The following is a 26,013-nucleotide window of genomic DNA, read 5'->3' as shown; positions in this document are numbered from 1 at the left end:
TTCTTGGCGAATGTATTGGTGATTTAGTTAGATCGGTGGAGACCTCGTCCACTTCAGGGATGTTAATATTTAATTTAGTATCTTCAACCTTGGAGACTTTGGGCATATTACGTCACGCGACACGTCGCAGGTGTAATGATGCTTGACATAAAATATATAAGATCTTGTAAAATAATTAACAAACTAATTGATTATAATAATTTTAACAAATAGTCTGGAGGGACCCTAATAAACAGCTCTAGACAAAACAATGACAAAAGACTTACGATAAGGCGGCTAATACGGCGAATGCCTCGAGCATTGATGCGATAAGACGTGATTCCCGAAATGCTGACTCTTCAGTCCTTCACGACGATTGTGTTGCAAGTTGCACGATGAACGACACTTTGCACGATCACAGGTTCACGATTTTGTGAATAGAGACTTTTTGATTTATTGGATTGTATATGATTTAAGATTACTGGAGATTTTGATTACACAATGAATAACAACTTTCACGATCACAGGTTCACGGTTTTAAGAATAGTGATTTTTGATTTATTGGGTTTAAGATCACTGGAGATTTTTGATTACACGATGAATAACACTTTTCACGATCACAGATTCACACTTTTATGAGTAATGATTTTTATTGGTTTATGAATAGTTTAAGGTCACTGGGGATTTCCGTATCCCACCGCTGCCACCAAAAATGTTATGGGTCTCTTTTGAGTTCGCTTTTTAAAAAAAACATTTATTTAACACAAAGAGATATAATATATTATAAGGAATATGAAGACTTGATTATACAATAATAGTTTTAGAGACCCTTGGGCAGAACCGTAACTTATGAGAAGCGAGCACGAACTGGCTGCCCGCGCGCAGCTAGGGCTTATATTACTGATCCAATAATGCTGGTTGAGATGGAATAGCAATTAAGTCAGCATTAATACCTACATAACTGGAGTATAACAGTGCGAGGGTGGTAGAGGCTACCCCAACCAGCCAAGCTCCTCCAAGAAGTCACCCAACCTCTTAACGTCGCGGAAGACTTCCCGAAGTGCGCCTGGTGACCCCAGGTGCTTCGCCCTGTAGTTTTCCACCTCACTGCATTCCAGCAGAACGTGAGCGGCTGTTTCCTCTGCCCCCAGGCAACCTCTGCATAGAGGGCTGTCCGTGACACCTTAATTATAGAGATGCCTGTTAAAATTGCCGTGACCTGTGGCCGCACATAATATTAATCTTAGTCGACACCGATTAAGTTGTAAGATATCCCTGGTAAAGCGCAAGTTGGCGCAAGGTAAAGCTGCTTTGGCTTGCCTGCACTCCTCAAGGCTATCCCAGTATTGTTGATGTAGTGCTTTTATCTTTTGATTTAAGTGGTTCCTGAACCAACTATGTGGCAGAGGCAGGAAAGGCTCTGGTCCAACGGTTGGGTCTCAGAACCCCTTCTAGCTAGTTGGTCTGCCGCCTCGTTGCCCCTGACACCACTATGACCTTTGATCCACTGAAGTGTTAGGTTGTTGTTTTTACCAGCCACCTTATTTAATGCTGAGTGGCATTCGAGTAATAGGCTGGAATTGATTATCTTACCTTGAAGGGATTGTTATACTTATTTGCTATCAGAGAGTATTCTAATGGAGTGATCTTGAACCTCTCTGGCCAAGATAGCGTTGGCAGCTAGCAAAATCCCCACGCATTCAGCCTGGTATACAGTGTTAAGCTTACCCAAGAGCTCGGATATGCTGATCTTTAGATCTTCTGAGAAGACTCCCGTACCTGTGCCTGAATACGTCTTCGAACAATCTGTGTAGAGGTCGAGCTCATAATGTGTAAGGACACTGTCGTTCCTTTCCTCGAGCTCTATTCTGTATTATTTGTCAAAAATGAAAGTCCGCTCTATTTTAAAACTAGCTGTTTCCACAAGTGGCATAGCTGACCATGCTTCTGAAAGTATGCTAAGATGTGTTACATTGTCAAGTCTCTGTGTTTTCAGATGTTTTAATCTTAGCGCAGCCATTGCCGCTTCTTGATATATGAATAAGTGTAGCGGAGGGATGCTCAGGGCTATTTCTAAGGCGGCGGTAGGAGTTGTTCTCATGCATCCCGTCACCGCACAGCATGCTTGCCTTTGAAATTTTTGTAATTTGGCGATGCATGTTGTAAGTCTGGTCCTGGTCCACCACACTACACAGCCATAAGTGAGCATTGGTCTCACCACTGCTGTGTAAAGCCATAAGGTGAGCTTTGGTTGGAAACCCCATCTTGCTGCATTGCCATAAGGTGATACTCGCGGAGTTGATTTTGTATTCAAGGTGGCTGCTCCAGTTCAGTTTGCTGTCTAGAATCACACCTAGATAATGGGCAATCTGTGGTTCCCTACCAATCTTTTGTTAGAGAAGCGTACTACCTGTGTTTTCTGTGGGTTTACAGAGAGCTCATGGTCTTTACACCATTCCTCGACAAGTCGAAGTGCTGCTTGTAACCTATCACATACCATGCTGGCATTATTGCCTGTGTTTAAAATGGTGATGTCATCGGCATACCCTATTGTGTAAAAGTATTGGTTGTTCAGTTTGGAAATCAGGTCGTTCACTACTAAGTTCCACAGAAGCGGAGAGAGAACACCTCCCTGCGGACAGCCGCAGGCTACAAGGGCGCCTTTGGTGTCTTCCCCTGTTACCCTTATAATTCTATTGCTTAACATATTAACTATCCAGTCAATAAGCAGGGTTTGTACTCCGTGTCTGCGAAGTGCTATGTTGATACTGGTGAAGTTGGTCTTGTCAAAGGCTCCCTCTATATCTATGAAGCAACCTAGACAGACTAATTTATTTTGTAAGGCATGTTCAATTTTTCCTACTACCTGGTGAAGAGCGGATTCCGTTGATCTGCCTTGGCAGTAGGCATGCTGATGCCTGTGTATTGGTGTGTTGCGTAACGCATTATCTCTCAGGTGTCTGTCGCATATTCTCTCTAAAGTCTTGAGGAGAAAAGACGACAGACTGATAGGTCTAAACGATTTAGGATTAGTGTAATTACTCTTACCTTGCTTGGGTATGAAGATGACCCTAAATTCCCGCCAGGCAAGGGGAGTGTATTTAAAGGGCAGACAGGCCTGATAGATTTAAGTCAGCATGTACATCAACTTCCCTCCTCCCCACTGTAGCAGTGCAGGAAAGACGCCATCTGTGCCCGCTGACTTGAAAGGCTAGAAGCTGTCCACCGCCCATTTCACCCTGTTGTGGGTGACAAACTCATAGGCGGTTTGCCAGCAGTTTTCTGTAACCAAGCTGTTAGGTATCGTCCAAATTGGTTCTTGTATTATTTTACAGTCTGGAAAGTGTGTTTCTAGCAGTACCGTGTTAGTCTCCTCCTGGCTCAGGGTCATTGTGCCATCGGCTTTCCTCAGATTTCCGACAACGCAAAGACCCTGTTTGGCCAGTACCTTCCTAATGCGGTTTGCTTGTGGAGTGTAATTAATGTCTTCACATAATTTTCTCCATGAGTGAGACTTCCAAAATCTAATGCGTTTTTTATATAGGCTTTTGTTCTCCTTGTAGACATCCCAGTCTACATCAGCGCCTGTATTCATTGCTGTATTGAAGGCTTTCCTTACTTTTCTTCGCAGCTTTTTAAGTTCTGTGCCCCACCAGCCCTTGGATATGACCCCAGTAACCGGTGTTACCAGAGGACAGGCTTTATGGAAGCAGTTTATTAAGGTGCTGTTTAAGTTACTTACCTGTTGATCAATTGTTTCTATGCTGTCTAACCTAGTGGTAGGCAGCTGTTTTCCCAGCTCTAGTTCTACTAGAGATCTATAGAGCCTCTTGTCAGTCTTCCTCGGGTACCTTGTAAGTTGCTCGGGGTTACTAGTAATTTTTAAATCAGAAATATATGTATCAGAAATAAATGTGATCAGAGCATGATGCCTCTGATGAGACATGCCAACCCGCTATTAGATCAGCAGCTCTGGGGGTTGCCAGTGTCAAGTCAATTATTGTTTTGCACCGCCTACCCACAAATGTTTATTTATATTTCCTTTAACGTAAATGCAGGCTCTCACCTCTTCGAAATTGTTTTGGAAGAGCTTACTACCAATATTGGAGAGTCCGCATACGTTTCCGCACCTAATCCACGGCTCTTGGATCAGTGCAATGGCGTGGTGTAGTAGATGCAACCTCCAACCATCTTCGAAGTTGAGCCGTAGCAGTAATGCTATGATGGAGGTTGCTTTGAAGAATCAGTATTTGCTTATTGGGGGAAAGGGGCTCCATTGGGATCCTCTTCCTCCCCCAGCCCAAGTTTGGTCAGGTCAAGGAGCTCGTCGTCGCTTGATACTTCGACGGCTCGACTCGACCTAGCCTGTGAGGTCTCCTTGCTTGGGGACGGTGGGACTACAGGTTTTGCGGCAGCTGCCGCGACCCGCATCCCCCCTGACTCATTCGGAGAATCCACAGGGGTATCCACGAACCTCCCCTTGGCATCCTGGAATTTTAGGTACACCGCACCCAGCCGATAGCCGAGGCGGCGCTTCCTCTCCAGTACAGTTTGCACACGATATCGTTGGGGATACTCACCACCACAAATGTAGCCTTATCCTGTGGTATAATGGTGTGGACACGCCATCGCTCCACTTGTGCCCATGGGAAACCCAGTCTAAGGCACATACCAATGAGCACTTGGTCCCCATCGTGTTCGTGTGGTAGACGGATGCCGCAGCGTACCATCTTCGGTATATCTTTTGCATCTGTGACCGTGAGTTTGCCCACCCCTGGCAGATCCAGCTCCGAACACACCCCGACGGTCCACTCCTCCGCCTCCTGATTTTCACAGTAGAGGCGAAGCGAGCCGTCATAGTAGGTCGGCCTCCGCATGAAGATGGGGCCCTAAACGGTCATTATTTGTCTTCTGGCTGTCGCGATGAACGCATCGTCCAGGTGTTTTTCAACTATGACAGCCGTCTCTTTAGTAATATAGCCCGTTGCCGATGTGATGACGAGCTCAGCCTTGGGTTTGTCTGCAGATGCTGTCTTGGCATAAGTCGTCGATCTCGTGTCTTGGGCTGGAGTCAGTCTAGGCTTCTTGAGCACGCCTAGAGGAGACAGGGTCTCGTCGAGCCTAGCCCTCTTTGTTTTGCCTTTGTCTTGTCCAATTTCCTTCTCAGACTGGCCAGTCGCCTTGGTTTCCAGCACAGTCTTATGGAAAATTGCTTTTGTTGTGGACGGTCCTGGTGTTTCGGTCCGTCTGTCGGTTTGTGTTTTGGGGGGAGAGGTGAGTGATTGAGTTTGGGACTCACGTTTTGCTCGCCTCTTCTCCTTCTTTTTCAGTAACTTTTTGTGTTTCCGCGAGAGCCCGGGTTCACTCGCCAAGCCACTAGGCCGCTGAGCCACTTTGGGAGTGGTTTTAGCAGCCCTGTTTTTTGGCGCGTTCACCTGGGCCCATTTGAGCTCGAAGTTACCTGTTTTGTGTTTTTGGGAGGGTTCCATAGACCCTGTTTGCGCCACCTCCATAGCGGAAGTAGCAGCTGTTGCTTTAGATGTTGAAGGGATGGCCAGTGCGGCTTTCCCTTCAGGCTTTTCCTCGGGTTGCCCCTCGGGTGTGTTTTTTGTATTTGAGACCTGTAAATTATCCATGTTAAAGTTTTAAAAGTTTCATCCTTCGTGGTTTCCCACCCTCCCCGGAGCCCGCAATAGGGAGTGCCTATTCGGTACACTAAGACTACCACAAAGGATGTCGGTACAGCGAGGTGGTGGTTTAGGTGCGACATCAGGAGCTTGGAAGAGCGTGGCTGGGAGCATAGGTTCCCAAAACACCCCCAGTTTGTCCACGCAATCCTTACCCCCTCAGCATGACCGCTACCAGTCCCGCCGCCCCTCGCCAGGTATCTGCAGAAGGCAGGCTACCGAAGACTATTTCCCCACGCTGGCTAGGCGGGGCGCTACCGTTTTGCATGGAAGTCTAGACCAAAGAGGGCGTGTTGCTCATCTACAGCTCAATCCTTCAGGATTCCTTCGTCCCAGCTTACGGTGATTGACTGCGTAGGCCAAAAACGCATGTAGGTCGTTGATAGTCTCCCAGCCCCAACCTACAAAAACTGGGGGAGCCGCTGGCCTTGAGATCGGCCGAGAGGAGGGATGGGAAGAATGATAGGAGACGGGAGAGATTGTTGTGGAGAGAAAGGTCAAGTGCGTCTACTCAGTTTTTGTTATATCTGTTTTATAGGGAACCAGGTCAATAACAGTAATAGCAATAACAATAAACCTAAGTAACGATATGCTTTCTTACAAATATCAATAATATGGGTCCTAAAGTTCAAATCAGCTGTAAAACACACTCCTAAGTCTCTGACCTCAGTGACCCTTTCAAATAAGTTTCCTCCCATATGATATGGATGATGATGTGGAATATGTGATCTGGTAAATGATAATATTGAATACTTACTTGTGTTAAAATATAGTTTATTTTCTATGCCCCACTTTAGAACGTTGTTTATATCATGTCGAAGACATTACACTTTTCACTTTGAATTAATTAAATTATGTTTTATTCAGTGTTATTAAGTACTTTATGAATATTAAATAGTAACATAAAATCTTAATAAGCTTACTAATCTAACAAGTGCATAGTTGAAAATTTTATCTATGTGACTGACAAACCGTAACTCTTTGTCAATTGTAATACCTCAATCTTTGATTTCATCAGTAGTTGTTAATGTTTTATTCTAAATCTTATCAATATAGCAATAATAAATATGAACGGGCTTCTAATGAAAGTCTGTTGATATTTATTTTTTCTTGAAAATGTAATACAATAGCATTTTTCAGTATTAAGATACATTTTATTATATTTACATCATTTCCATAGGTTATCAATGTCATGCTGTAGTAAATGACAATAATTTTCATTAACTATTAACTATGATTTGGCATATTTTTAAGTCATGGGTAAATAGAAATATTTTGCAGGTCTGGATAGTATTAGGAATATCATTAATATATGAATTATAAAACAAAGGACCTAGGTTTGAGCCCTGAGAGACACCAGATGTTGCAATGGAAGTGTCAGGCTGCCATCTAACCAAAACAATTTTTTTGTTTGCAACAAATGTTTTTAATGTAACATTTGATCATAATAAATCATAAGGTACCAAGAAATTAGTGCTAATATGATGCAATTACAATCAAAATCAAATGGAAAAACGATTTCCATTGCAAGCATATATTTGAATGTGATTTCATTTTTGAGCTCTTATAAATACGTTATATGCGCATATTCCTGCAAGTTGCGGCTTTATAATCGCACTTTAGTATTGAATCCAAATGAAGTACAGCAGCTCCACTTAGCAATGGCGTAAATTGTCATAACTGTAAAACAAAGAAATATTGCCTTTCATCTTATACAAGTGCTGACCCGGCAAACGTTGTTTCACCATACAAATCAATTACCCCGCAGAGCGCATTATATGAGTTGTCATAATATGTAATGAAATGTCATTGACTGAATTTTTTGTATTGCGAGTATATTGGTATTTTTACGTGAAAAAATTTGGTTCTGCATGAGTAATCACCAACATATCATTTCTGAAACCTTTTCTGAAACACGCTGCCTCTAATACTGTAATATGATTCCGATCAGTTCAGTAGATATCGCAGAATAATCGAAGGAAAAACCGGCTCTTCATTTATTAATAAATATTATATATCACGAAATATTTAAGTCCACGCTGACGAATTAACAAGTAAAACTAATTGAATTAGAATGATTGATAAATAGTTTAAACAAAGTTCTGAAAGATTTTAATCTGACGGATCACTCTTTCTTAGTATTAGTATTATCGAGTTGACTTTACCTAAACAACAAACAACTATTACGATTAGGTACAGTACCCATATAACATAATATGTACTTCCAAAAGTATTATAGAGATTATGGCGTAAGAAACTAGCCAGTAAAAAATACGTGCTCTTATACCTTACACAGCAAAACTGTCGATAAGATGGTCACTCAATGTGAGTATGTCAGCGAAAAGAGGCAAGAAAAGAAAATTCGCCTTGTATATAATATTTCCGTATCAATATTGTGTTGAAATAAGTTTCGCAAAAAGAATTCTTAAAATAAAATACCATAGTTCATATAAATAATATTCATTAAAATAAAATAATAATATTATAATACCTACTTCATTCTTTTGAGTTTGTATTATCTTAAGCGCTTGTTGTTACAGTTGGGATCTTCAAGTACAAGTTTCGACCTAACCATAAGGTACCTCCTTAGCACTTTTCCGAAAAATTTCAAATTTGTAGTCGAAATACAGTACAAACGTGTTAATGTTTAAATTTTTTAAATAAATACTTAAATTTATAGCTCGCTTATAATAAGCGCTTAACTTTAAAAACGTGGTATTGGAAAAGCACTTACAAACATTGTTAATTTAACTGAGTTATAGGTAACTGTTAAGGCCATCTCATACATACATATATACGAATGTGTTATTCGTCAGTTCATAACGTCGCTGGTATTCGTATCGTAAAGCAAGTGGCCGTAGGTAAACAATATTCATGTGGTTCCTATCAGAGGGTTACGTTTACGAAAGCACGCGATGAATTGCTCCCATTAGTTTCGGTTTGCTTCCATTAACTAACACTAAGATATGGTTCGAACCTGTCCTAAACCTTAACAGATGTAAAACCAGCTGTCTCAATACTATCATAATATATTGCTTATCAGCGACACAATGATATCTTTTAAATATAATTTTTTAAATCTCTATTAAAGAAAACTTTAAGTGACATCAACAAAGTACAAGAATAAGTGGATGCATATAATTATTTAATTGTTTAGTTATATTGCACTGTATTAAAGTCCCAAAATATATTAAAAGTACCCAAAGAAAACTGGAGTTGCATTTAAAATGTAAATGTAATTTGGTTTATTACGCTTTCACAATACGACCAGGAACTCAACCGATTATGAACTTTCATTCACACATTTTCAATGGTGCATTGCAGAACACAGTCTACATTTGTCATAGTTTAAATGGAAGCGTCAAAGACTTCTCTTGCATCTATCTCTCGTACTTGAGGCTATTTATTATTCTGTGTAGTAATTAAGATAGTATAATAATAATAATATTGACTCACTTTTATATTCATACGAATTATCTTGCCCCAAACTAGGCATTGCCTGTACTATGGGTACAAGAAACGATATGTTTAATACAATATTCTTATTTAAACATCCATGACTCAGAAACAAACATCCATATTCATCATATAAATGATTGCACTTGCCGGGATTCGAACCCGGGACCTCTAGCTTAGTAGTCAGGGTCACTAACCATTCGGCCATATGGGTCGTCTTTACAATTTTAAATGGTGTTGTGAAATATATTAGATATTCAGGTGTAATTAATTAAGTTGTACAAGTGATAACTTATGATTCAAAGCGTTAATATTGTTTGATTTATAGCGGCTGATTGTGTCCACGGTGTCATGTGTGAATAGCTGTAATTAGTCCATTGTGTAAACTGAATCCCTAATAATTGGCTTTGTTCTGCTCTTAATTAATGCCATTAGTCATTTCATTAACGTATTACTGTTTATATTATCTCTGTATTAATCTGTAGCAATAGTACGTTACTAAGTAACAAATATCTTTGACATTAGCAATTATGAAATAATTCAAGCACTAATCATTCAAGCTACCCCTATTTTTTTTTAGACGAATGCGATGGGCTAGTTTCAATTTACATATTTTTAATTTGTATTGTAGACTGGGGTTGATAATTTTTGATACGAAAAAAGTAGTAGGATGAAGAACCCATTGGAAAAGGAAGGGAATATAACAAAAATGTAAGGAAAAATAAATTACATATGAGGTCGGGAAGTGGAAAAGAGGGAGTGTTTAAGGGTAAAAAATAGTTTATCTCAATTTCCGGCGAAACTAATGTTAAATAGCAATGTTGTAGGTAATAAGATCTAAAAATTTTGTTTTACACTTTTTTCACATCGCCTCAAAATTTATGTAAAAATATATTCAAGTGATATATTTAAGTAAAAATGATTATGGTTCAGTATTATATCATCTTTTTTCTTATTTATAAAAAGATTTGATTAATTGTAATCCATATTTTTATCGCTACAAAATAACATTTATGAATTCTCTATAAAATGCCTATATTTTTGTTATATTCTTCTTACTTTTATCATTTTCAATGGCTTTCACACCGGTCTATGGTGGCTTTTGTTGGTACTACTATAATAAATGTTTTCAATATCCCCACAAGGAATTAAACACTTTGTGTATCCAATTCCCTTCTAGGTGCTTTTGAAGACCTCGAATGCGCCTTGTGAAGACAAACTGCTCCATCGTAGTACCGCTAACTATATACCCGCTAAGAAAAAGGTAATTTATCATTCTATGCATTATTTATTAATTGTTTTTCATTGATTTTTTAAATATAATATGTCACTAAAACCTTTGAGATAATTTAAGTAATTTTACCTGAAATTACTTGAAAGCGTAATTAATTGTGTGTTATTTTACGATTGTCAGTATATCACCCGCCAAATTCGTCTCTTCGATTAACGATTTCCGTTCCTACTTTTATTTGCTCGTAAAATAAAAAGGTTTTTACAGTGAGACTCGTCAACCGTAGATATACGTAAATCAATAATCTAGGTTATTTATTCAGCCAACAATTGTATTCGTGGCAATCACGTATAGGTAAGAATCCATTCAAATTTTTAATACAATATTATTGAAACATTCAAAATAACATTTTTCCTTTCGATATTTTATCATCACGCTATCATATTATAGTGGTTTCTCCCTTTGTTACGTTAGATATCATCACAATCGAAAGGCCGGCAACGATCCTGTCATTCCTCTGGGGTTGCAATAGAGTTTGGGCGGCTGTAATCACTTAACATTAAGTGACCCATTAGTAAAGATTAAATAATGAATCATTTTCAATTTATTAGGTAATATTTCTTATGGTTTCGGTATTCACAATCTAAGTACAAGTCACTCTTAATCTATTTACAACCTGCAATAAGAAATTTCCATAAAGACGGTTTTATTTGGGACTTTTTAGATAAACGTATAAAGTCCACGGTTGCGTAAAAGTTTATGGCGTATTATTTCTTACAATGCAAAATATTTTGCTGAGAAAAATACACCTCATGTGATTCGCTGATAATATAAGGTATATTATAGGTGAAAGAAAAAATAATACGTTTTAAGTTTATCTATAGCAAACATAAACATATAAACGATCCAAATTTCTATCTTTATAATATTTGCAGTTCAGAGTTACTTAGTATCCTTATTGAGTAGTTTGTAATGAAACAGAAAATATTTTAGGTTTAATGATGATGACTGCTATTTTGCAACATCCAATGAATAATAGGAGGTTACCGTCGTTTTAGGTGGAAGTTTGTGCTTTTTGTAGATATCCAATTGAACGATGTTTGATTCAACGTGGTTGATTCAACTACAATATTGACGAATGCCTTATATCCAGATGGGGAAAATAATTTGTGTGTGTGGTGCATTTCTGTGATTTGGTGGCAGGAATCAAATGGTTCTTCGAAACAACCCTCAATATTTATGAAGTTGAAAACGCTCAGTGAAGAGATTATTATTTTATATAATATTCCAAATAAGTTTACAAAATATATAAGATATAAAATATTATTACTAATTTAAATTTCCTTTATTAGTGGTAGACAATAATAAAGTTTGGCTTTACAGCTTCATATCTATCATCCTAATTCAAATTTAATTATACTTTTCAATAAAAGAAAATTTTTTTTATAACAATAAGAGACTAGACGAGCAGGACGTTCAACTGATGGTAATTGTTACGCCCTGACCATTACAATACAGTGTCGCTCAGGATTCTAGACAGTCCCAAAAATTCTGAGTTGCACTACAACTGCACTCGTCACCTTGAGACATATATTGTTAAGTTTCATTTGCCCAGTTATTTCACTAGCTACCACTGTGGTACCCACAATCTAGCCGGCATCCTGTGCACAGAAGCCTCTCACATGTGTGATTTAATGCACCTGGTTGAAGGGAAAACACTCCCATTTTGAGACATTTCCGTTGCATCACCCAACTCTCGAATATATTTTGAAATGGAAAATCTCCAACTAAATAATATAATCCCTAGCTGTTTTTGAGGCTTAAAGACTGTGTAAGATATTAGTTCGATACGATTAAATGGACATACTACAGGGCCGCATCAACAACACATCATCATACCGATTGTTTTATTGTTATTTTGGTATTTATGAAGTCTTCAGCGACAGCTCGCATTCATAACAAACTGTTCTCGTACTTTGGAATGCTTTTCAAATCAAATCAAAATATTTTATTGCAGGTTACATTTTTACAATAGAAAAATTTTGTATAAAAAAAATAAATTAATGAGTAATTGCATAATATCGGCGCTATTTTGCGGAAATACATAATTATCAAAAAAAAATTTGAGTTACTTTGAGTGTAAATTTCGCATGTATTTGTCTTCAATCAACTCGACATGTGTTTCAACTCTACACGAGGCATCCACAGGAGTAGTTGCTTCGTCAAATTCTCTTGTAAAAAAATGACTCAAAAAATTTTGATGATATCCTTTCTGTTTATTTCTATCTGAATTTAAGCATACAGTAAGAGGATTACGTTTTAAAAATTATTATTTTATTGAATTAATCTAATGAAAGAGGGTTTCTCTAAGGATAGTTTTATTACTATGTTGTTTAAAGATAGCATTGACATTTATAGATGACCCTTGACCGCACTTGTACTTGACTTTAGTATATGTTAGTGTATTATTTTTATAAAATATTTTATTGTATTATTTATTAGTTTTTACACTTTGTACGGATTCATTTTATCAAAAATTCACCAATGATTATAAAGAAGCCAATAGCAAGCTCACTAGACGGCAAATTGATTTTATTTAAATCGAAACGATATAAAGCAATCTTTGAATCCGTAAAAAAAATTCGACTTTGAGTTATGGTTTTACTATATAATATTTATATATTTCCAACATCAATGTTGTACATTAAATTAAGATATGATTATATAATATTAACACTAAAGAAAACTTAAATCATTTGAATATAATATAATACATTATATTTTAGTGTCAAATCAAATCAAAATCACTTTATTCATGTAGGTCACGGAATTGACACTTATGAATGTCAAAAGAATATTTTTCTTATCTACCGCTACTTCGTAAAGGGTTGAGCTAATGAGAAGATAAGCAAGAAACTCATTGCCACTCTTGTCCATAGTAGATTTTAAATTATATTCAAAAAATCATGTTTTTGTTAAAACAGGGGAACAAAATATAATTTATTTGTCGATTCTATTATGTTTATAAATTTCAACGAGCTGTATTTAACTAGAATTCCAAATTACTAGATCAGTTTGATGGCACTATTTTTGTATTCTATACATAAGTTGAATGTAGTCACTTTGGAAGCCTGACAGCACACGTGAAATATTAAGAAGAGAAAAAAGGATTATATGGTTGTATGAAACCACGGTAAAAGTGAAACTTTTTTTCACATTATAGACATTTAACTAAACATTTTTGGAATAATATTCCATTAAGGGTATCAAAATCGCTTTATCAACGTTAATTTTATGCTTGGAAAATTGGAATGATAATGGGAAATAATAAAAGTAGAATAACTCTCCAACTAATATTTTTATTGAACTCTGTGTCTTAGCCCTGGTTAAAAATATTGATTGAAAAGGATTAAAAATGATGAAATTTGAATACTTTCATTTCTTTTTCATGTATATATAGATGTACATTTTACATGGGGTGACTGATTCATAATACTTTTCAATAAATATTTTTAATCAGGGAGAGTACGACATACATAATACTTAACAATTATTTAGAATAGCGTGGAGCACTGGTACAAATGAGTAATAGTCTATACACTACACGGTCAGCTGCCTATCGTTAGGCGCCGCCCGACATGCAATACACAAACGAAAAAGTTTGAGACTATGTAATAAAAGTTTCACTTTAATATGCAAAATGCTGACTATATCGTTGACAACACAGTCAATACAATGATAATTCTGAAGTTTTCCGAATGTCTAGCAGCGAAGAGAAACATTTTTCTCGCGTTTATTCGCAAGAATGATTCGGACGTATAATGATACGTCCGAATCATAAGCAAAATGGGTATTTGTAAACATTTTTGCATTTTCTTGAATTATTCTCAATTATAACTTTATACCAAGTTTATTTGTAAGCAAGGAAAGTATATTTTAACTGTTCCAGTGGCCATTTGTGGTATTATTTCTAAGGTCCATGTCAACAATGTCCGTTCTTGTCCTTCTTATTATTATCCTTCTCATTATTAAGGTTCTGCTGGTATAATTGGAATCTTGGCGTACCTAAATATTTTAAGCCCATAAGCAAAGCATCTGAAATCCCAAGACAATATTATTAATAGTTTAAGATTGAAAAACAAATATAAAGTTACAATAAACAATAGAAAGTTATAGTAAAATGTATAACTGAGTGGATTTTGTTATATCTACCTAATAAAGTATAATGATCTATACAGATAGTAAAAATGAACAATAGTTTTATATTACTTTATTTCGGACCGGGTGTCAATCATTGCATTTAGATACTATTTCCTGTCCCGACGACTTCTTAATTGAGTGAGATGTGAGCGGGACTCCGCCCTATCCCGAACCCCTTAAAAATTTGTGTCTGCTATTCGATTCCAACGATACTACTAATAAACTAATATTAACTTAACAAATCAACAACTCGTCAATCTAACATGTGCAGGGGTATTTTAACAATTGTAATAATTTGTAAAAAAAATCGGAATACGGTTATTATGTTGATGAAAGAATCTACTTTGTGAAGGATTTGTTTTTACAAAATAATAATAATTGTATTTAAATATATTACAAGATTCTTAAACCTTTCTTATAATAATCAAATCCACTTACTAAGATTTTATTTATACTTGACAACACTGCCATCCAGATAGTAAAGAAATGTTGTGAAGTTAGTTACAATAAGTTTTAGTACAAAATAGCTTTAAATAAAACGGTTAAGTTTAACTAGCAATTTGTCGAATATCCGCTCTCCGACATCATTTCCTTTAAGCCACGCCTAGTATCGGAGTACTGTGTCTCGAAATCTCAAACATTTGCTAATTCCGCAGTAATTTCGAAGCCAAAGCCAAATTGGCCTCGAAGAAGCTGGGCGTCATAAATAGAGCACGGCAATATTTCAAGCCGGCCTACATTCTAACGCTCTACAAAGCGCAGGTCCGGCAACATGTGAAGTATTTCTGTCATGTCTGGTCCAGCGCACCCCAGTATCATCTCGAACCATTTGACCGCGTGCAATGCAGAGCTGCCCGAATTGTCGACGACACAGTGCTCTGAAACGGTTAGATCCTGACGTCTTCCTTCATTGTATATCTTCAACCGCATATATCATGGGAAGTGTTCCAAAGAACTGTTTGGCCTGATTCCTGCCGCCAAATCCCACCTTCGCACGAAACGCCACAAATAAGAATGTTATCCCCACCACCTGGATGTGTTGCGTTCCTCCACAGTGTGGTTTTCAAGGAACATTCATCCACGTACAACAAAGCTGTTGAGTGAGCTTCCTTGTGCGGTGTTTCTATTACAATACGATGTGGGTACCATCAAAAAAAGCTCGTACTCTTTTCTAAAGGGCTGGCAACACTCCTGTGATTACTTCGGTGTTGCAAGATAATATGAGCAGTGATGATCACTAACTCTTCAGTTCTTCTTCTTTCATAACTTATCAGTAAAGTAGCAAATTGTCAGAGTAGACTATGAATATATATGAATATTAAAATAAAATTTCAGTATGTATATTTACCAGATTAATTTTAGACGGTTTGGCAACCTCGCATTTAATACTATAATAATATTACCTCGCATGGTATAATTCTGTTTCATAAAACGTAAATATAAAAATAGTCTTATCTATAAATAATTTATATAAATTAATAATCCTTTTAACTTATAATTTACATGTATAAGCTACGGCTGTACAGCTCATAGATCAGATACATAATTATAAACAAACTAGCTTACGTTTTTCTATTGTGTAGTTACCAGCTATATGTTGTGAATTATTCCTCTCTGGTAAATAAACAGATTTGTGTGAAATATTAACTGTCAAAGCGCATTGACCGAAATTCCGTGTAACTCTATAGTGTTTGTCGAGCCGTTAATTCGGCTCCAGTTCAATGATTTTTATATTGTGTTCGTTTGATTACAGAATGTAAGCGAAGAATTAATTAATTTTATCAATTATATGATTAATAAAATATTAATTGTAAGTCAATGACAATCTCTACAATTAATTCAACTCAGTATTCTTGAAAAACCCAAAAATTCAGAGCGGCACCACAATTGCGCGCGTGACCTTTAGACATGCGATCATCATGCGATGCGATGCGATTAAGACTCATTTGCCCAGTAATTTCACTAGCTATGGCGCCCTTCAGACCGAAACACAATATTGATTACACATTACTGCTTCACGGCACGAATAGTCGCCGTTGTGGTACACGTAACATAGCCGGCATCCTGTGCAAAGGACACTGGTAGTTTCTAATAGAAAAAGTTTGAGCTAAGCAGCAGAGTTGCAGGTGGTCCCTTGTATCATTTATACACGCTAACTAATTAAGTATCATAGCACAGATAAGAATGGGAACTCTGTAGTTATGATCATTCAGAAGATGTATAACATCGAATTTGTTGTCACAGATTGAAGTGATTTGCTCTACGCATGATACATTTGGACATTTGCAAAATGGGGACTAGTTGAAATGCTTAGTAGAAAATATATAATTTAAGCGGATTTCTATGTGTAATATACATTATTTGAGTTTGTCAATAAGACTCGTTTAAATAGTGTTTAAGAGGAGTAAATTATTTAATTTTAAGAAAAGAAAAGAACTTTTAATCGTGGATTTTTAAACTAATTGAATTAGTTATTTTTTTTCCGGAAGCCAGTAGCTGACTGACTTGTCGAACTCTTGAACGAGAGAGTTCTCTCTCTGAGAGGTTGTCTAATTTATTTAGTTGGTAAGTTTACTAAAACCTAGGAATCACATTATTAAAGATTTCCAATGTTTGTGCATATGGTCTTGCGGCTTGGCTAAGGAATCAGCAAATATGTCATAAAGAGATGACGAATCTGTATCAGCAGGGATTCAAGAAACCAACTTAACCAGTCGAGAGTTCAGAGGGAGCGGATTCTGCGGTGAAAGACGCACATATTCCCTTATTCTAGGCCGTGTGGGGTGTCGGAAGGTCCATTCTGCATATAGAATAACAAACCTTAACATATTCAAAACATTTAAAAGGATAAAGATAAGGATGCCGGCTAGATTATGGGTACCACAACGGCACAACATTTCTGCCGTGGAGCAGTAATGTCAAAGCATTATTGTGTTTTGGTCTGAAGGGCGCCGTAGCTAGTGAAATTAATAGGCAAATGACTTAACATCTTATGCCTGAGCGGCGATCTGATAGAAGTGGTCTCTGCCTACCCCTACGGGAAAGAGGCGTGATTATATGTATGTATGTAGGAACGTCCTGATCGTCTGCAAATGCAAAACATATTTTAGTTTATTCAAAAAAAATTGTTTTTTCATATTATTTTGTTAAGGTGCAGTCAATATACGTCTTCTTACATAAATATTTATTCAGGTAGTATATAATATCAATCCTTTATTTTAGCACTGGAATTGGCTCTTGTGGCATTGATAATATCCTTAAGTTTAAAAAAAACTTGAAGTGTAAATAAAACACACAAATGAAAGTTTATAACGTGTATTTCGAAGTGTAAAAATTTTCATATTATCTATCTTATTACAATACAATTTTCCTGATACTACATATATACCTAGATAAATAGTATCAACAAAATTGCTAAGTCAATAATAATTCCTACACCAAAGCAAATGTATACGAAAACTCGCACGTACGATACAGCTGCAATTAATCTTCTTTAAAAGCTCATTGTGCTGTGGAAAAATCTATTATCACGATCATTCTTTGTAATTGATTTCTTTGTAAATTGTCAATAGACGCAAGATGCATTTCTTGTGTTTTTACTTGGTATCACACACACACACACACACATACTCACGCCTTGTTCCCGTCGGGGTAGGCAGAGACAATAGAATGCCATTTGCTTCTATCCTTACAAACCTCACGCGCTTCCTCTACATTCATTACTCTTTTCATACATGCTCGCCGGTTGCGGGTGCTTCGGCCCTCTCCTTTTCTCAAAACGTCCCCAATTTGATCGACGAATGTTCTACGAGATCACCCGCGACCGGCTTGCCCACACACACTTGCCTTATATATTTGATGCGTCATTCTTTCTTCACTCATTCGTTCCACGTGTCCAAACCATTTAAGCATTCCTTTTTCAGTCCTTGTCACAACATCCTCTTTCAAACCACAGCGCGCTTGTATTACCGCATTCGGAATTCTATCAGTCAGTCTTACCCCACACATACTACGCAGTGTTTGCATCTCAACTGCGTTAATTCTGCTTTTATGCTTCTTCTGCCATACCCAACTCTCACTTCCATACATTAACGTGGCGACAAGCACTCCATTATGTACAGCCTTTCGCGCTTCAATTGGCACAGTCTTACCGTTTATAAAGGCATGCAGCGCTCCATTCACACAATTTCCCGCAGTCATTCTCCTTTCAATATCACCTTCATATCTTCCGTCTCTTGTAAAAAACTTGGTATCAATAAAATAATTTGCTATTTAATAATGTTACTACGTTTTCAGTGAGTTGAATTTAACTTAAGACTTTTCTTATTGTATGTCTTGCGTAAACTAAAAATTCAAAACTTCGATAAAATATTATCAAACGCTGTAAATTTAATACAAAATTTAAAACAATCAAGTGAATACATATATTATGGTGGTCAATGATCACTGCTGACTATTATCTGTTACAATAACCAGAGGTAAAACGAAACATTTCCGGCCTGTAAGGAACAGGTTGCGCATTTGCCACATGAAAACAAGTTTAAATATTAGTATAAATATAATTTTAAGTAATATTTTATTTACGTTTTAAATAGACCTCGTTTAAGTAAATATTCCTCAAGAGGGGTAAATTATCAAAAGTAGAATATTGTACTTTCAACGCTTATGAAATATTGTGAGAGTAATATAAGCAGTGGGAAATATTTTTATCAATTAAACGAAGCGCTTTAAAGTAAAATATAATAATCATATTAATATAAACGAATCGTATATTATACTTTATAAATTGACGTTTACGTAAAATATTAAATATTTTTTTTTAAATATAATACTTATCGGCGCAAACACTTCAATACAGCTATTATAATAACGAGAATAGTTAATTTTAATAATTTCACTGTAAAATTAGTTACTAATTAATCATCATTGTGATGTGAATTTATTGTTCAAAAACATTTATCGAAAACACGTGCACGTGCGCCGAGCCCTATAACACTCGAGGTATTCGTGCTCGAGATGTCGTACGGTACGGACCTGTCTGGGACGTCGATAGGCTGGCCATGGAATAAACGAAAGTGATCAAACATTTGTTATAGTTTTTTTTCGATGATCCAATTATGAGGGTTCAGCACCAAGTTAACAATTGTGACGTCGGAATGATGACGTAATCTTAAAAAAAATACACAGGATCTTTCCTAGTCATACTAGCTATAATATTTATACAACAATAATGCTTATTTAAGTACTAATTAAATAGGGCTGTAACAAAATTATTACCTGCCCTAACTCTTTCGATTTTTGTTGAAATAGCTTCTTCCGTAAATATCAATAATTAAATGAAAAATATATTACATTATTTAAAAAATTATTATAAAACATTGATCCCATTGCAGTACCAGAAGAGAACTGATAAGAAATTGGCTTGATTGTGTTAGTAGTGTGATCATAAGCTTAAATTGTTGATAGACACAATTCCTTTCTGAGGATATTTTAAGACATTTCTTTAAACAATGATAAATTAAATATAGCGTTTGATGGCTATCCACAACCATTCTGATATTGTTGCCAAATGATTATTAAATCCTTTTACTAATGAATTTTTCTTAAGTTAAATATTTTTTCAGTTAGAAAAACTTAAATTAGAATTAGTTATAGATTTACTCCTTCATTGAATCTAATTTCATGTTATAAAATTGTCAGAATTTTTTTAATCTGATACTTCAAAATCCCGAAAAATACTCGCATCGGTCGATCCTAGCAAATTGGTACTTTAAAAGTCTTCGTGTTGAAAACTTCGCAAAACAAAGCTCATCATTAATAATTCAGAACATATCCTCCCGAAACTCTAACAAATGGTGATCGTAAAGTCAATAGGTTGAATTTTATGATCGTTGAAAGAGGCTCGCTCAGCTTATGTTAATAAAACAAGGCCTCTGCAGCCGTCTACTTGAGTAATTGAAATTTTTCTCGGCCCAAACATTTTCAAGCACTTATCTCTCAAGTATCGAACAAAAGATGCTATAATGGGGATCCTAGCAGACACCACAACGCAACTGTTGTGGATTAAGCGGTATTAAAACACGAATGTGGGTTTATTTTTATAAATAATAGTATTATATGAGTGTTTTAATACCTAATTATTTACAGTTGCATACAAGACTTTATCTACACCCATAATATAAATCCTCTATAAAAGATTCTGAAACAGTTAGCTTACTACTAACATTAAATAAGCCAATCCTAGTAACCATAATATCATCCAAAGGAGTGTTATTATGAAAACGGATGATGTAATGTTGTATTGAATTTCATTACAACATTCGTTTGGATGATGTAATGGTTTTTAGGACATTGGGTGTTTTAATGTTGGCAATAAGCTAACTGTTTTAGAATCTTTAATAGAGGATTTAAAGTAGATAAAATATATTATGTTCATTGTTATATCAAAATGGGTTGTGAAAATATTCCTTGTGCAGCGTTTTCAGGACGATACGAAAAGAAGCACGTACACCTTCCTTAAAGGCCGGCAACGCTCCTGTGTTTCTCAGGTGTTGCAAGAAAATGTGGGCGGCGGTGACCCGTACGCTTGTTTGTTATCGTTTTCAATTACAAAATAAAGGTATTCCACCTTTGAATTTGTTTATCCTGTTTTAAGTTGTAACAGTTATTCTGTATCTACACTTAATAAAGTCACTTCAGTATGATATTTGAGCTCATGACGAGAACCCGATATTTTGGCGCTGTTTGAGAAGTCGAGGAAACCAGGAAACACAAAATCAAACCTATTTTCTTTGCGATCGTAACTTGGATTATTTTTCAAATAAAATATGCTAGAACATAGCAATTTAAGATTTAATATTGGTTCTTTTTGAAACGATTATAAGACAAAATTAAAAATAAATAATAGTTAAAAAAACATAAAAGCCATTAGTTTTAGTCCTGGGGTGCAAATCTGATCTTGCGTTGCTGTTCATAATTTAAATTTATCGAAAATTATTTTCTACTTCTTAGGTTGGATTTTTAATAGAGCGTATTTTACTAACTATTAAAGTAAAAGAAATCTGCAAGTGAAAAAAATTAGGTTAAACTCCTCGTTGCCACCATAACCATATCCTCCACAGAGAGCAGCTTAGCCCATCAAGAACTTTAGCGTACCTTCCACCTCCACAAGGCAAGGCCACTCAAAACTGTACTGTAACGCAACCTAAAATAGAAAAGTTACAGTGAAATCAAAACAAAAAAAGAGAAGCAAGAATTAACAAATATCGTACACTAGACATCAGTAATGTATATTGCTGGTAGCTCTTAAGGATGTCTATTATACTGAGCCACTATTATTGACATGTTTTGTTAATACTAGCCAGCATAAATACACCATAATGTTATAAATACGAGATCTACGCGAGCAAAATCGTGGGCAGTTGCCGTCTATAATATATTACATGGATTATACAGTCACGTCCTATTTTCATACAATTCAGAATGAAATCGTGTCGAAAATATTGAAATACCCTCGCTCCTATTTCTACAATTCGAGAAAGAAAATTGTTTTTATAGATTCAATATGGTTCAATTTCAATAGGCGCTGTGTGCCGTACAGCGGAGCCAGAGTACAAAATTGGTTACTCTGAAGATCCAGAAGACTTATCTACTGTTTATATAAACAATGGAAAAGCATTCATCATTTTCTGTATAAATGGCCGTTGAAGATTATATACCTTCGGGTTGTAAAATAATATTATTTCACAGGACGTACTACCCCTACATGAAGTAGAAAGTAGTTTTGTAGTGTATCTTCTAACTATCAATATACAGGAACATAGGAAGTTCAAATTCAAATTTATTTAAAATAGGATATAAATTACCTATTGAAAGTCAAAAACTACTGCCCATTCCAAAAGAATGCCTCAGACCTGAGAAGAAAGGGGGCAACAAACTCAGCGGGGTTTCTTTTTATAAAAATGCTTAGAAGATATCGCAGATCCTAATGTTGTTAAAAAGTCCAATTTTTGAATAACTTTTAATTGATCGGTACAATTAAATTCCTCCTACCTTACTAGTTCTGCCTTGACGGGTACTGTTTGTATCTAATTATAACAGGAGTTAGTCGTAGTACTCAACATTGCTATCATGGAATTACTTAATATTATTATCTATAAATACGAGTATATTTAACATCTGGTTTTGTATACCAAGTTACCAACGAGCGCAAACAAGAATCCAGTAATTATAACGGGGAACAAATGCCATTACAATCTAAAGAGTACAAAAAAGTTCTATTAAGTAATTCTGTTTTACCTTCCAGTTTTATCACCAAATCAATTCTATGCTATTTTGATTACAATTAAATTTGGTTGATTGTCACTGAAATAACACTTGACCTTTATAAAGTTTCATTGGTCTTTTTCTCAGTTCCACTTCACCAAATGGTACAATTGTATACAAATGCTTGATTTATTGTTGAAAAAACTAAAAGTGCAATATTATGTATACCTATAAAATTATAGAAGTTCCCCGAATTGCTCATAGATTGCATTATCAAATATATATTTTTACAATGAAATCAATCTGGCATTATATAATATATACATATAAAATGTAAACATACAAAAATAATGCAGTTGCATAAGAACTACCTCCTTTTTAAGCCGTTTAAATTCAATAAAACATAACGGCCCAAAGTTCAAATACACGATTTGTAAAACACAAACCTATTTCTAAAACATATATATCGAACTTTACAAATTTATTATATACAGGAAAATTAAAATCATTTACACCATTGCACCTCAAAAGAATTGCCTCGAAGTCGTCTGAATTTGTATTTATTTTAATGTCACAGTAAAATATGCAACTCACAACTTCGCTTTGAGGAACATATAAAATGTTACGTTACCTTTATGTTTTATGAGAAAGGTTGACTCTATGAAACAAATTTATGTGTATTAATTAGTTTAAGTTAACAATTAGTAAGTAAGAATGAACTTCATTGCACGATGTTTCTAATTTTATACAACATGGGTAACTTCCAAAGTCGGAAACTTTCGAAAAGAATGGCAGTGTTCAAAGAGACTGTAATCAGCGGTTATTCAAATTTAAATATTATTATTCAAATTCAAAATAGGATGTGACATCACTTATTGAAAGTCAAAAACTACCCATTGCAAAACGAATGCCTCAGACCTGAGAAGAATGGGTAATATTGTACAATTAAACTTATTTTCTCACTCTGTGGTATCATTAAGAAAGTCATTTATGTTATAGTAACCTTTACCAAACAAAGTTTTTTAACAATTCCTTGGATCTTGTTGTAAAAGCATATACATCACCCCACAAAATACTTACAAATTCGACTTAGCCGAGTATTAGGCATTATAAGCTTATGTCTGTTCCTGGTATTAACATTTTAGTTATGACAGTTTCTATCAAATTCACTTATGTTCCTATGAATAAACATTACATTATCAAGAATATATTGGTGATCATTTAAAATCAGGAGAACCGTACGCTCGTTTGAGGACAAATATTAAAAAAAAAATCTTAATAAGTCATATTTTTCATCAGCGTGGTTGAAATAATGAAAATGTACGTTAATATCACATTTTTCTTCACCTTTCGATGTTTGATATTTCAAATATAAACTAAGAATACTAATCTGGCCATAAATATTATGACAATGAAAAATAAACTATACATTTTAATTTGGAATCTGTCTTTTTTATATGATCCTTCATAGAGTTTTCTCATTTTGGCGCCAATAAATACAATATTTTGCGATATTAAAATGGAGTGGGGTAATAAAGACAACAGAATCGCTGTGATTGTACACAAAGTAGGTATGGAGCCAATTGCAATTTTTAAAGCTCTCCATACGCATTAGTAAAATGTTTGTGTACCAAGCTATTATTAACCTACAATGAGACCTCCTCTGTTTGTGACAGAAAAAGATCTGGCCGTCCACGTAGTATATTGGGACTTGAACGGACTTAGTTTCTATCAATTAATTATATATTAAAATTATTAAACTTGAAATTGTTGTAATAAAAACACACGCTCAACACTAAGTTTTTATTATAAAATACCTACTATCCATAGAATATGCGTGTAACGTTTTATAAATCATATTAGTTAGGTAGGTGTTACTGATGGCTAGGTTGTCATGTCAATGAAACTAAATAATATAATATATTAAAATAATTAATGGTTTCTATTATTAATATAAGTGTAATTAGATCTACAACATGGCACCAAATGAATGACGTCATGTTAACCTAGTACTTATGCCTAGTATGTTACGAATTTGTTGCAGATTTATTTTCTAAATGGACACATGTAAATAGCAACTGCGTATTTCATCCTGTTCTTGTATAGGTACATCACTTACAGATTCCAGGCGAAAAAGTTTCAATCAAGGAAATGGCATTAGTGGTAAGTCTGGACTTTGAAGATGTCTTTTTCTTATCTAGATTCATACAAAGGTCACAAGATTCGATTCATTGATCACATTCGTTGTTTTCGTTGTTTCAGCATTACAAATCAGTGGCGTCCATTTCCCTCAGATGACAGTACGGGTATATATATAGTTAGTAACTTATTGAAAAAAAGTGTTACCGTGAATTTGATTGTTATTCATATATTTTCTATTGCTGTTTAGTCCTGCTATATAATTGATGATACACAAAATCAATGTCAATTGCTTGAACAATAGATGTTAACACGTTATCATAATACGCAACTAGTTAAGAAATTGTTTCTTCACCAGAGGCCAAATTCATTTGATTTGTAGCTTGGAAATAATATTATGGAGTAACATAATGAAAATGATTGAATGAAAATGATTCCTCTTCCCCCCGGACCTCGATCGCGAGTAGACGTGTTGACCCTATGTCCGAATTATTTTTTAATCAATTTAGTTATATTTTATTGAAAAGTACGCCAAAATCGGAATCTTATTCGTTTAAATTTTTTAGTGGAACATGAATTTTCTTATTCAAAATAAAAGATTAAATTAATGTACAAAATCAATTTAGCCGTTTTGTAAATCAGCAAGAATATACTATATATTACCAGTCTACCAGGGCTCCTTTGCACAGGATGCCGGCTAGATTATGTATTACTGTGTTTCGGTCTGAAGGGCGCCGTAGCTAGTAAAATTACTGGGAAAATGAGACTTAACATCTTATGTCTCATGGGTGACGAGCGCAGTTGTAGTGCCGCTCTATGGGGTTTTTCAAGAATCCTGAGCGGCAGTGCAATGTTATAGGCAGTGCGTATCAATTACCATCAGCTGAACGTCCTGCTCGTCTCGTCCCTTGTTTTCATAAAAATGAAATAAATACGTATTTCTAGTATTAATACCGTGTAAACATATACATTATACAATTTATAAATATATGTTATTTTTATCTCTACACTTATATAATATTTATCTATTCACGCCTTTGGCTGGGATAAATTTGT

The sequence above is a fragment of the Leptidea sinapis genome, chromosome 44 (genome assembly GCF_905404315.1).
Source record: "Leptidea sinapis chromosome 44, ilLepSina1.1, whole genome shotgun sequence".
In the NCBI taxonomy this organism is placed as follows: Eukaryota; Metazoa; Arthropoda; class Insecta; order Lepidoptera; family Pieridae; genus Leptidea; species Leptidea sinapis.
This window is presented reverse-complemented; position numbering follows the sequence as displayed.